Raw genomic sequence first — 14,072 nt, 5'->3', positions numbered from 1 at the left:
GGCAGGAGCGCGCCTTCTCCGGGATGGAGGCGCTGGAGGATGGGCGCCCCGCCCGCCCGGGTTTGCTCACCCGGGAGCGACGCCTTCGCCGCCGCCTCCTGCGGCCCCGCCAGGGCCTCGCCGCGTCCCGGCCGTGCGGGCGACAACCCGCTTCGCTCCCGGCGTCCGCGGCCAGGCGAGGAGCCTGGACCCGGCCCGGTGCCCACGCGGGGCTCCCCGGGCGGCGCCTTTGTCCCCGGCTCCCGTGGCGTTTCCGGAAGCGCTGCCCGCGGCGGGCGCTCCGGGGCCCGCGACAGCCACCCGCGCCGCCGAGGGGGCAGCGGTCCAAGCCGGCGCGGGCGGCCGGGGCGAGGCGCGGCAAGGCGAGGCCAGGCGCGGACCCGAGTCCTCGCCGCAGGTGCGAGCGCGGGCGGGCGGCGCTGGCGGCCCACGCGGGTCCCCGGCCCTGGCCCCACTCACCTGCGTGGCGGCGGGGGCTCAGCTGTCCCCGGGGCGCGGGGCGGCGGCGCGCGGCATCGCAGCCGGCAGGGCGGGTACCTGGCGGGGGCGCCCTGCTCCGCGCCGCCCTGCTCCGCGCCGCTGCTCTCGCCTGCTCGAGTCGGCCCCGCCCGCCCGCAGGTGCAGCGCCCGCCTCCTGCGGCGCCGGATGCGCGCCCGCCGCCTCCCGCCCCGCCCGGATACCGGAGGGGGCGAGGAAAGGAGGCCAACGGCGGGGTGAGCTGAGGGGCGCCCGGAGCCCCAGGCCGGGGGACCTTCCTGGCCGAGCCCCTCTGGAGGACGTGTGCGCAGTTCCGAGTGCGATCACAGCCTGCTTCTGGTCCAGCCTGTGGAGGTGCGGAGAGAGCGGAGCGGATCGTACAGTTACTCAACAAGTCTGTTTATGCCTGTGATGAGCCCGCGGGGATGCCAGACCCTGTCCCCGGGAGTTTACGGTTTGTCCTGGCACAACAGTAATAGCAGCTAACATTTATGAACGTGTGTTATGTACGAGGCACTGTTCAAGTGCTGCCTAAGCCTTTTCACAGCCCCATAAGTATGGGTGATATTGGTCCCATTTTACAACAAAGAAAACAACGCCTGAAAGTTAACATATCCCATCCAAAATTACTAAGTAGTGAAAGAGAAAGCTGCTTTTTTTAAATCCAAGGTTTAAGCTGCTCATCATGAAATATATTGAAGAGAATTTTATAGAGCCTGCAGCTTCGGGATTTGAAGTCCTTTCTTAGGAAGAATTAAAATAATTCTAAGTACGGAATAGCTGGTCCCTTCAGGAGCACATGAAAATTCTCTCTTGATAAATCCACTTGCAGTATTGACACATAAAAGCAAAACTTCAGTTTCAAACGAAAGCCATAAAGACTGTGGTCCAGTGTCCCCCGGAGATAGTGGCTTCCTAGTGCATTATTTGGAACTAAATGGCTCGTAAAGTCCCCAGTTGGTAGCTTTCACAGTAGAATTATTCTTCTTCTCATCACTTTGGCTGTTAAAGAAGCAACATGTTTTTAAAGGAAGAAGAGAAAGCAGACTCCAGGTCTGACTGCTTCATGCCTTTTTCTACATGTGGAGAAAGAGGAAAGAGAACAGAAAGAACTTGGGCAGCAACTGGACAGGTTTTGACCTACAAAGGCAGCTCCACGTTGAAAATGAAGCCAGGCTATCCTGGACAGCACAGCTGGCATCTCTGTTTCAAACAGGACAGGGTCAGCGTCAAGGACAGTGATGTTTTAATTGGCCTTGTTAGGGCAGAAATTTTTTCCTGGCAGCAACAATCCTTTTAATATATCAGGAGTTTGGGCCATTTCTTATAGGTCATTCTTCCAACTCATATGCACACTAAATGTTACCATGTTGAAATTTTTCTTAATTTTTCAATACAAAAATACGTAAAGAAAAAGGGACTTGTTTCTCTCCCCATACCTTCATGCCTTTTGTGAAATGACTAGTGGGTGTGGTGTGGAAAATTAGCCTCCAAATACACCCAGTGAGCCTCTCCCAGAAGGCTTTGCAGAGAAAGGCTCAAAGCAGAATTCAGATGTTGAAATCACAGGGCTCCTTGGAGCAGCTTAAAACACACAGCAAGAAGCCAGGGAAAGAGGCTTGCTTACCACATTCAGGGTAGGGTACCAATGGGTGTATATTTTATGAATATATTTTATGCATAGATTCCTGCCCTTCCTGCCTCCATTCCCAGCTGTATTATTCTTCCCTGCTGATGGGGTTATTTCAGAGGCCACAGGGGAGGTGAACAGGAAGCTTGGTAGCGGAAGGTGCCTGGGCCCGGATCTAACACACACTTGCTCTGTCAGGACACAGACACCACCAGTTAGTGTGGAGGGTAGCTGTGGATCTCATATGCATTTCTCAGGCAGAGAGCAGCCTGCACGGTGTCAGCCATGAGTGATCATTTTAAGCCTTGCCGAATATCGAATGCCTCACTAATATTTGGCATAATGAGCATATTTGGGCCCTACGTGGTCCTTCTAGCTTTCCTCTTCACACTAAGCTCATACATGCACTCCTTACTTTATCTCACAAGCTACTTTCATTTCATGTATCACCCTCATAATATCTGTTTCTCTCATTTCCTTGGGCAGAATTGTTTATTCTTGGTAAGAAAACACATTACAGTGGGTCACATTAATAACAAAAAGGCCACACACTTACATAGGACTTATCATGTGCCAACCCCTGTGCTCTTTCAATATATTTATCCACATAATCCTCACAGCAATCACATAGAGGTACCACTGTTATTGCCCCATTTTACAAGAGAGCCAACTAGTGCCTATAAAAATGAAGCAACTTGAGCAAGGTGTCACTCAGAACTAGTAAATGACAGCATGTGCATTTGAACCCACATGGTCTGGCTTCAAGCTCTGGCTCCTAACTACTCATTCCTCCTGTTCACTTATACACTTGTAATCGTGGATGGTCATACATGGCACGGTGGGGGTTTTATTTTTATGAAAATGGTGTCCACCACTCCTTTCTCCAGCTGTCAACATTGGCTGTGATGCCCCTCTTTGAAACTTCCCTGGAAACTGACTTCTGTGACCCACAGGCCAGGTTTTCCTCCTCCTCCCTGGTGACTCTGAATGCTCCTTCTCACCCCCTGGCTTCACTCACAGATTATCTGAAGGTGCCGGGCATCTCTCTGCAGGCCAGCTCCTCCCTGCAGCACACACCCAGTTGGCAGCCGTGGGGATGGGGATAACAGGTTGGATTTGAGAGTTGTTCCCAGGGTGCTGCAGTGGACATGGAGGAGAGACAAGGCGAGGACGGTGTTAAGAGTGACTCAGACTTCTGGGTGGAACCACTAGGTGGGTGGTGATGACCTTTATAGAAAGGGAGGCGACTGTGGGAGGAGCAGGCTGGAGGGGAGAGAGAGAGAGCTGGAAGTTTGTGGTGTGACCACAAGCCTTGCAGGTGGAGCTTCCAGGTGAGCAATTAAAGATTCCAAACCTGGGCTGCGCTTGGCATTCAACACTGAGGAGCTCTTTTCAATCATGAAGAGAGTCACTTAGGGAAAGGATATATTGAGAGAGCCCTGAGAGAGGTCAGCACTTACCCGTGGGTACAGGAGGAGAAAACAAAGGGGGAGGAAATTCAAGAGGAGCTTTGTTCAGGGAGTGAGTGGCTCACACTCTAGCCCTCCTTCAGAACCCATATGAAATACTCTTCCACAGAGTCTTGTCGCCCCTCAGCGCCTTAGTTTACCATGTGTCTCCTCTGTCGTGGCACTCATCAGAACATCTCTGATGATTTCTTTGACTTCCTTGTTAGACCTTGAACTCCTTAAAGATGAGGAACAGCTTTGCATTGTTTAACATCTTTATTGTTTGGTAGAAAGAGTCCATTGTAATAGCTCAAATACACTAGTTTAAACAAGATAAGAAGATGTTTATCCCTCATATAAAATTGTAGGTGAGTAGCCGAATGATGAGGGGAACCAGGGGATTTATACTCTTGATACATCTTCCATATAAAGCTTCTATCTCAAAATCCAAAATGTCATCATGAAAATCAGACATTCACCTCTCACTATGGTGTGCACGTTCTAGCCACGGGAAAAGAGGAAAGGGGAGGCATGTTCCTCCTTTTCAAGAACGTGAGCAGAAGTTGTCGATATTGTTTAAATTTCAGGGCCAGAATTGGTCATATGGCCATCTAACTGCAAGGAAGGCTGAGAAATAAGTCTTGTACAGAGCTAAAACTTCTATTACTGTGGAAGGAGAAGAGAACAGGTACCGGGTGCAGCTGGCATCCCTGTCACACCCTTATGGCTGCATCACAAACCCAGTGCCATTTCCGTAGGAAATAGTTACCACCTTTGCCTTACCCAGAGCCCGACTGTAGAATGTGCAGAGGAACGATCACCACCAAGGTGGGAAATGGAAGGGGGATGGAGGGAGAGCTACAAACATTGTCGAATGATCAGTAATAATAAATGGTAAACCCAGTGATGGCCAAAAATGCGGCTGGCTCCTTTTAGCTCCCCTTACTTTTCTTTCTCCAGCACTGGCTCATGGAGAGAGTGGCCTTGCAGTGTACTCAAAAGATGACTTGTGACGTAAATAGGAGGAAAGAAAGCTAATTTAATTAAATATTCTATTCTGATGTATTTCCAACTAATTCTCTTGAGTTTTTCAGGCAGATAATCATATCAAACTATAAATACTGATACTCTGGTGTCTTTTTTAATACTTGTATCTATTTTTAAAAATCTTTATTACAACTAATAAAAATGTTACAGTGACAAAATAATAGTAAACATTCATGATATTCCATAGCGGTCTCTTGTCTTACTTTCTTTGTTCTTACTTATAAGCACCTCTGTTATTTTACCACTAACCATGAGGCTGGATACTGCTTTGAAATAGCTGTTCTTCATGAGATTAGTAAAGTATCCTATGTATGATTTAATAACTTTAAAAAATGAGGGCCAGGGATTTAGCTCAGTGGCACCATGCCTGCCTCTCAAGTGCAAGGCCCTGAATTTGAGCCCTGGTACTGGAAAAAAAATGAATAGGTGTTTAGTATAATTTTCTAAGTATATTTTCTAAATTTTTTTATCCATTTTTAGTTCAGTTCCATATTATACGGTGCTTATTGCCTCCTAATAATGGTCTCCTTAAATAATAATAAATGTCATGGGGCAAGGAGACAAGCCCAGGAGATACAAGGAAGAACAAAGTCAGGCCCCTTTTATTAAGAGGCATGTGACTTACTAGCAGAGACACTGCTATAAATAAATCAATGATAATTGTAACAAAGCATATTCCATGAGTGATACAAAGATTAACTCTTCAAAAGTAATATCCTCATCAGGTTTTTCCTCTCCTAAGAAAATCTATTAGATCCTTATTGCTTAAAGCCTAAAGTCCAAAATCTTTAACCACTTTCAATCAAACATGACGATGCTGCCAATTTTATTTCCTTGGCATATGTTTGATCTTACTCATCCATCTCTACATATCCTTATGCACATCCGGTCTAACTTAGGCCCTAGTGCAACAGTCTCCAAATGCCTTTTCTCCTCCTGGCTCCCCACTCAAATAGATCACTCATATATTTTTTTTTCTTGATATATATATTGATAAATATCTTGATTATCTGTATCAAGATAATACATCATGGCTTTAAGTATTCCTATATTTCAATTTATAAAATGTTTTATTAGAATATAGAAAACAAAGAAAAGTGCACACATGAATATAATTCAATGAGTTATAATACATACTATGTACTCACCCCAAAGCAAAAAATCAAACATTACCAGCATCTCAAAAAGTCCCCTTGTACCTCTTAAAACTGCTCCCCCCTTTTCCTCCTCAGAGGTTACTATATTCTGATTTCTAACCTCACAGATTAGTTTAGCCAAACAGTACGTGATCTTTGATGTTGGATTTCTTCAGTCCAGAATTACATTGCTGTATATAGTTATTTAATTTTCCGTACACAAAGATTACACATTATTTTTTTCCTGCTGTTGGACACACAGATTTCTATTCTTTGGCAACTACAACTGACACTGCTATAAACATCCTTGTTTTTGGCTTTTGGTACATGTGACCATTAATTATGATACACCTAGATTAGTAAAGTACAGTTCTGGGTGTAGCTAGATGATTGGCATGTAGGCCAGCAAACTGAGGGGAAAGACCTGCCTGGTTGCGGTATTACCAAGCAGTAGGCTTATAACCTGGATAGAATAAAAAATGGAAAAAAAAGAAGTGTGACCAGTTTGCAGAGCTCCAGCCTTCGTGAGCAGGTGCATCCTTTGCTGCCGTTGCCTTTGGACATTGGTCTCCGGGTCTCTAGTTTCTTCAGCCTCCAACACAAACTCTCCCCAGTGCTCTCCAGTAAGCTTCCAGCCTTCAGCCTTGGACTGGTGCCACATCCCTGACCCCTGTTGTTCTGTGGCTTCCAGCTTCTTGGCATGAGCTAATCCTGAATCCTTCGGCTCTCCAAGGTCCAGGTGGCTATCGGGGACTCTTCCGCCAGTGACCCTGCCAGCCTGCCTAATTAACCCCCTTGCATAATTATACATCTGTTTTCTATTGGTTCTGTTTCTATAGAGAACCATAATACATATAGTACACATATACCAATTTCTGCCATATATACTTAGGCACATACCTGTTAAATCACAGGGTATGCAGGTTTTCACCAAGCAATTTCCAAGGTGCTTGCAGAAATGTATACTCCTGCTGACAGTTCTCTCTTTTCACAGCATTGCTCTCATTCGATAGTGTAACTCTTCTTTTTATTTTTAAAAGAATCTCATATTGAAATAATTTTATACTTGCAGAGAGTACAGAGTGTTCCCACACATGACTTAGCCAGATTCCTTCACTGTTAGCATCCTGTATAGTACAATTATTGACACTAAGAAGTTAATGTGGTCACCAATACCCTAAACAAACACTATGAGAGAGCCTATTTGAATTCCACCGGCCCTTCCAATGTCCTTCTTTGGTTCTAGGATCCAGTGTGAGATTCCACATAACGTCTCTGTCTCCCGTGTCCCCAAGCTGTGACAGCTCCGGTTCTTTCCTGTCTCTCATGACCTTGACACTGTGAAGGGTACTCGTTAGGTAGCGTGCAGAATGGCTCTCAGTTCAGGTGAACTGATGCTGTCTCATGGTTAGATCAAGGCCATATATGTAGGGGGAAGAGTGTCACAAAGGTGATGTCCCCCTCCCTGACCCTGTATCGGGGGCATATTTGTATCCTGACATCTGCAGTGTGGATCTTCATTCCCTAAGGTTCTGTGTATTAAGTTTGTCCACTGTCAAACCAGTGCTCTGGTTGAGTATTTGCTTCCCTTCCAAAATTCATGTTGAGACTTAATCCCAAATTAACAGTAGTAAGAGGTAGGGGCTGTAGAAGGGGATTGAGCAACAAGGGCTCCACTCTCAGGGATGGGATTAGCTCTTTATATAAAGGAGCAGGAGGTGAGTTTTCCCTTCCATCCCCCTTTGCACTCTGTCTCTTCCACTATGTGAGAACACAGCAATGTCCCCTCCAGACTGTGCAGCTGCAAACCACCAGCTTGGAAGAGAGCAGCCCTTATCAGACCCCCACCCCTGGCAACCACTTACTGCAATTTTGTCCCTATAGTTTGCCTTTTCCAGAATGCCATGTTAAGGGAATAATACAAAATGTAGCCTCTTGTAAATGACTTTTCTCATTTACCAATATCTGTTTAGAGTACAGTGATACTGTTATATGATAATATTGTATGAATCAATGATTCATTCCTTTTTATTGCTAAATAGTATTCCATTGTATAGACAGCATAGGTTTTTATCCATTCACTGCTTGAAGGACATCTAAATTGTTTCCGTTTTTATTGATTATTAACAAAGTTCCTAGAAACATTTGCAATTGAAAACAAAAATTTTCAGTCAACTTGAGTAAATACCTAGGAGTAAGATTCCTGGAGCACATACATGTTAAGTATATGTTTAACTTTGCAAAAAAGAAAACCCAAAAGATTTTCAACGTGGCAGTAACAATTTGCTTTCCTACCAGTAATATGCAGCAATTCAGTTGCTTTGCATTTTTGCCAGCACTTGCTATTTTTGGTGTTTTGATTTTAGCCTTTCTCTATGAGTAGTTGTGTCATGGAATATCACTATGGTTTTAATTGTCCCTAATGACTAAAAATATTCAGTATCTTTATATACAATATTTGATATGTTTTTCCATTCAGATCATTTGGCTATTTTTCATCTCTCTCTCTCTCTCTCTCTCTCTCTCTCTCTCTCTCGGTCTAATTAATGTTACCTAGACTGAACTTGAACTCATGATTCTGACTCGCCCTCCCAGGTAGCTGGAATGTCAGGCATGTGCCACCACCATGCCTTTTTTTTCAAACCAATATTGCTTAATTTTATGAAGTCCAACTTAACTTAAAAACCTTTCATGTGTTATTCTTTTGGCATCATGAGTAATTTTTGCCAAATCAGTAAATTTAGAAGCTGGTTTTTTGAGAAGTTCAGTAAAATTGAAAATCTTTTAGCCAAATTGAATAGAGGGTAAAGAGAAGACAACAATTACCAATTCTAAGTATGGGAGAAAGGTTATCATTACACATCCTATTAAAATGATAGTAAGTATATTATGAATAACTTTATGGCAATGAATTTATCAGCTTAGGTGAAATGCCCTCATCCCTTCAAAGACATAAATTATCAAAACCACTTCAACAGAAAGTAGAAAATATAATAGAAATGAGCATATATCTATTAAGGAAATTGAATTTGTTGTGTAAAGCTTTGCCACAAGAAAACTGAAGGACCAGACATTGGCAAATTCTGCCAAACGCTGAGCTAAGAAGTAATTCTACTTCTATACAAACACTTCCAGAAATTTAATGAAAGAATTCTTACTACCCTAATTTATGAGGCCAGCATTTATTATTCAGATCCTAAAACCAGACAGAGCTATCATAAGAAAAGATTATGCCAATATCCCTAACATAGATGCAAAACTTATTAACTAATTTATAGCAAAATGAATCCAGCAATATATTAAAAAGCCTGTCACATTATTACCTGTTGGATTTATTCCATTGGTTTAATACTAAAGACCAATCCATGTCAATCACTGTCTTAACAGAATACCACATGAGCCTCTCAATGGATGAAGAACAAACATTTGACAAAACCCAACATCTATGCACAAGAGTAGTAGTGCATATGGAAGAGATCGCACAGGAGGACAGGAAGCCAGGCAGTGGATGGGCCAGGCTTGCACTTTTACAACTAGTTATCTACTCTCACGGGAACCATCTGGTTCCCACAAGAACTGCATTAATCCCTGCAGAAGTCAGTGCCCCAGTGACCTAATTCCCTTGCACTGGACCCCACCTATCTTAAAGGTCCCCCCCCCTGCATTGGCATGCCAAGGCCCATGCTCCCAACATGTGAACACTGGAACCCCTGCGGAACACACTCAAACCTTATCTAAGCCATGCAGCTACAGAAACAGTTCACCAGAGAGAGGACAGTCTTCCCAACGCAGTGCCAGACAATTGGATATCCATATTTTAAAAGTGAATCTCGATTTTTACCCCATACCATATTAAAAATTGACTTCAAATTAATCATAGACCTGAATAGAATTGCCAAAACTATAAAACTTCTAGAAGAAAACATAGGGAAAACTTTACTTTTGACTTGCCAAATTTTCTTAAGTAGGATATAAAAACATAAGCTATGAAAGAAAACATTAATAAACTAAACTTCATAAAGATGAAGAATGTTTGTTCTTCAGGACACAATGTTATAAATAAAAACTCAAGGCATAAAAAATGGGGAAATTATTTCAAATATATAGCAAATAAATTGCTTCTGTCTAAAATATGTAAGAACTCTCTTGTTCTCTCCCTCCAAGCTAGGCATGGTGATTCATGCCTGTAATCCCTGCGCTCTGGGAGGCTGAATCAGAAGGATCGCAAGTTTGAACCCGGCCTGAGAAACTTAGTAAAAAGGGTTGAGGGTGTAGCTCAATATGAAGGCCCTGAGTTCAGTCCTCAGTACCACAAAATAAAATGCATAAGAACCATCACAACTCAGCTGTAAAACATAGCTTCTTATATTGGTATTGTTGAAAATGTGACTGTAATATTAATGTTTCTCTGTGTCTTATATTAAAATTGTTGTGACATGGCACTTAAAGAATATAAAAGCCTATCTTCTATCTTCACTTAGCTCAACTGAAAGTTGAGTCTATTAAATTTAATATTGCTAAAAGAAAATAGAAAGTATGTTTTCATCCTTAAATGTCAGGTAATCATTTTTATCATTGATAATAAATAAGTAATGGACTATCAATAATTGAGCAATTATTCAGTTAATATTTATGAAGCACTTGAAGTTCTGGTACAGTTCTTATTGAAATGGAGTGACACAGAGACAGAAAGAACAGACCAGATACCAAAGAACTTGCAGTCTCAGCAGAGAAATAAATATATTTAAAGTGTATTTTAGAAATTTGTGTTATTTGAAGAAAATTACATAGCTATATTCTTAAAAATATTCTTCCATAAATTCCATACATAATACTTCTTTGGAGATAACTAGATACAGGAAACCAGATCCAGTGTTTTAATATTTATGTCATATATTTTTGGGCATATTCATTCATTCATTCATTCAACCAGTGCAGTATTTATCAAGTGCAAATTTTGTAACTCACACTATTGCAGTACTAGAAACACAGCCATAAGCAGACACTGTCTCTACTCACCTTACCTTATATTCATTCCAGAGGGTATGTGTACCTTGTAGCCAAAACATTACTTTCTTAATGAACTATATCTACCTTCGTGCCATTGTTTTCCCTAGTTATAAGAGTATTTCTTGTTTATTGGAAACAACCACCATAATACAGAAAAGAAAGATATTTTTGTTTTATCCCTTGGTAAAATTGTGAATAGTTTGGTGTGCTGGACTTTTGAAAATATTTTTAAAACTTTACAAACTGGATCACTCTTCTATAAATTGCTTTTTCCCCCATGTGTACCTTTTCATATCAATGCATCTGGACAAAACTCTCCCTTTTTATTAGTTGCAAAATATACCATTATATATGGACTACAGTTTATTTCAATCATTCTCCTATTAAGTTATTTCTGATTTTTCTATTATAATTAGTGCTTCAAGTGTTAAGAAATTCTTGCCTAACCTGTAGTATTTTCAAATTCACAATTTGGGGCTGAAAGAGACAGGGGGAGAATAGAGGGATTTTCCAGCATTCGGCTGTCTAACCGCTGGGGAGACACAGATTGTAGTTTGTAGTTTATGTATTTGCAGCAGCCAATATCTGAGAGTTTATGAAATGCAAGTAGTGAGAAGAGAGAAATGCAAGTAGTGAGCGTGGTGCTCTGCATCCAATTTATCTTCAACACTTCTGTTTCAGAAGATACACATCCTGAGAGGGAAAGGGTGAGAAACCCAGCAAAGCAACTAGATGCTAAGAAGCTCAAATCTGAGTGATTTTGACAGTCTCACCTGTTTCCTTTGCTTCTTCTCCCATTTTGTAACAGGCTAAGGGGCAGCAAGAAGGTCTTGAATGCCAAACTAAAGCCTGTTTGCCCAGCAAAAGTCACCAGAGGGCTTTTAGGAAAATGAGACCTAAGAAGCAGTTATACAGAATGGGCATTGGAGGGGCCTCTTTTGAATGCTGTACCAATGAAGGGACAGCAGCCCAGGGGTTGTGCCCCACCTGCACCTACGGGTTATTCATGAAAGGAGGGCCTGGGCCACTGGCCCCTATTCTAGGATTCCTTGCAGTACTGCAGGGGGCTCAAGTGTCCTCTTGGCCTGGCCATGTGTGTACCAGTGTGGGCACAGGCAAGGAGAGAGTTGGTCAGAGTGCTGAATGGGATGTTGGGTGTTCCTTTGAGAAAGAATGTGAGAGACTGAGAATCAGAAAATTGCAAGTGCTAGGTGTCTAGGGGAAGGTGGGAGAGTACAGACAGGATAGGAAAGACGATTATTTGGGGAGTGTTATGGTCTGGCAGGACAGAGAGGTGGAAATGGCCAAAAGATGATTGGACACATGAGTCTGGAGTTTAAAAGAGAGATTAGGGCTTTATTCAAACCCATGCCTTCTTTAATTCCTTCCTTTTATAAATTTGGGAATTGAATATGTGGTTATTGTTGAGGTTATAGAGACTGATGGGGTCTTTAGGTGAAATGCATATGCAGAATGGCATATTAGGGTTTTACATCTGAAAAAGAAAAATCAGTGTAAGTCATCTGACTCATCATAAAATCTAGATGCTAAGGCTGGAATCTCAGGGAAATGATCATCTGACTTTTACCTGAGTCTTTCTAACATCTGTAGGATTGATGGTAGCTAGAATACAGTCAATTCCGTAGCTGAATGTCTCAAAGCTTTTGGAAGATTCTTGTATTGTGGTCAAGCTTACTTCTCCCTAATTTTTGCTCATTCATTCTAACATACTAACTTTTATCTACCTTCCACAATAAAACTGTATGATCCAAGGAACACAATAGGCTTCACTGGTTATTTCTGATTGACCAATTAATCTCATCTGCAATAATTAAGTTCTAAAGGAGAGCAATGAAATGTTAAAAACAACCTGATCCTTTTTCACAAAAGACTTTGAATGATTTATAATATTTAACATTGGCAGGGAGGTGGGAAATGAACATTCTTATTTTCTATTGGTGTTGTCAACTGGTACACCACTTCTGGAGAACCCTTTGTCAATAAGCACCCCAACTGTAAGGAGAGAGTTTTTATTTAGCAATTCCACTTCTAAGAATTTATCTTAATGAAATACTAACAGAAGTGTTCAAATATGCATGTTCATCAAATACTATATCCATGACTCATTTTTAGTTACAAACTTTTCAGTTAAAGTATAACTATATGTAATAAAACATATATAAATTTTAAGTATATAGATTTTTTTACAAAATGAACACTCCTATACATCTGTCATCAGAGGAGAAGACATTATTTGTACCTCCAGGAACCTGGCTCCTGCCCTTTCGCAGCTGTTACCTCTCACAAAGGTAGCTCTGCAGGAGCTCTGGAGCCAGAGGGCTCTTCAGTGTTAGGCCAAATTGGGATGTGGATTTTGTTCTCAATCCCAGTCTGGGAACAGTCTAGGACCTGTGGCTGTCTTCAGCTAAAATACTTCCCAAGTCAGCCTTCATTCCCAAGGGGAATCCCGTTAATTCTGCTAGCTTTGAACATTATATAAATGGTATCACAGAGTACTGTATGTACTCTTGTGTGTGTTGTTTTCATTCAACATTATGTATGTGAGATTAATCCATATTGTTTCATTTCATTTTAGTATACCAAAATCTATTTATCCATTTTACTGCAATTAAACATTTACTTCAAGGGTTGGGTTGGCTGGTACAAGTGGAGCTGCTATGGACATTCTTGTATGTCTTTTGATGTGTATTTTTTTTTTTTTTTTTTGGTACTGGGGCTTGAACCCAGGACCTTGAGCTTGCAAGGCAGGCAGAGGCACCACTGAGCTAAATCCCCGGCCCATGATGTGTATTTTTGTACATGTCTGTTAAGTATATACTGAGAAAAAGGTCATAGAATACCCATATGTCCACTTTATTAAATACTGCCAAGCATTTTTCTGAAGTAGTTGTACAAATTTATGCTCACACCAGCAATATAAAATTTTAGTGGTTCCAAGTTCTCACCAATTCTTATTGGTGAGATATTAGTTGTTAGGTTTTAGCGATTCTGGTGAGTGTGGTAGGTTCTCTCTCTATGTAGTTTTGACACATTGTTCTGATACTAGTGATGCTGAGTTACCTTTTCATGTATTTATTGGCCGTTTGAATTTTCTCCTTTGTAAAGGTCCTAACAGCCGTTTTTAAATTGGGCTTTCTCTCTTGTTCTTGTTGATTTGTGGGTCTTTATTTTCTCTGGATGCAAGTCTTTTTATATGCATTGCAAATATCGCCCACACTGTGGCTCACGCTTTTATTCTCTTATGCATAGAAGAAAAATAACTCTAGAGAAATTAACTGCAATATGAATGTCTGGATGTTGGA

General features: G+C 41.9%; 1 protein-coding gene across 6 annotated transcripts in view; it reads right to left on the bottom strand.

Moving 5' to 3' along the window:
* The window catches only part of Mfsd6 (major facilitator superfamily domain containing 6), a 67,612-nt gene extending 64,464 nt beyond the window's left edge, over positions 1–3,148 (bottom strand). For 3 of the 6 annotated variants that reach the window (XM_004868974.4, XM_004868967.4, XM_021247739.2), the window contains exon 1: positions 460–598. The gene's annotated coding sequence lies outside the window, so the exon portion shown is untranslated. Of the gene's footprint in view, positions 1–70; positions 195–459; positions 599–3,126 lie in introns of those variants that run through there. The other 3 variants (XM_021247743.2, XM_087210720.1, XM_021247744.2) reach the window with 3 other exon arrangements.
* Between the last annotated feature and the right edge of the window lie 10,924 nt (positions 3,149–14,072).

The sequence above is a fragment of the Heterocephalus glaber genome, unplaced genomic scaffold, assembly GCF_053883595.1.
Source record: "Heterocephalus glaber isolate CG9 unplaced genomic scaffold, H.glaber_assembly_v1.0 deba00001190, whole genome shotgun sequence".
Lineage (NCBI taxonomy): Eukaryota > Metazoa > Chordata > Mammalia > Rodentia > Bathyergidae > Heterocephalus > Heterocephalus glaber.
Note: the sequence above shows the minus strand (reverse complement) of the source record. Positions and strands in the feature narration are given on the sequence as shown.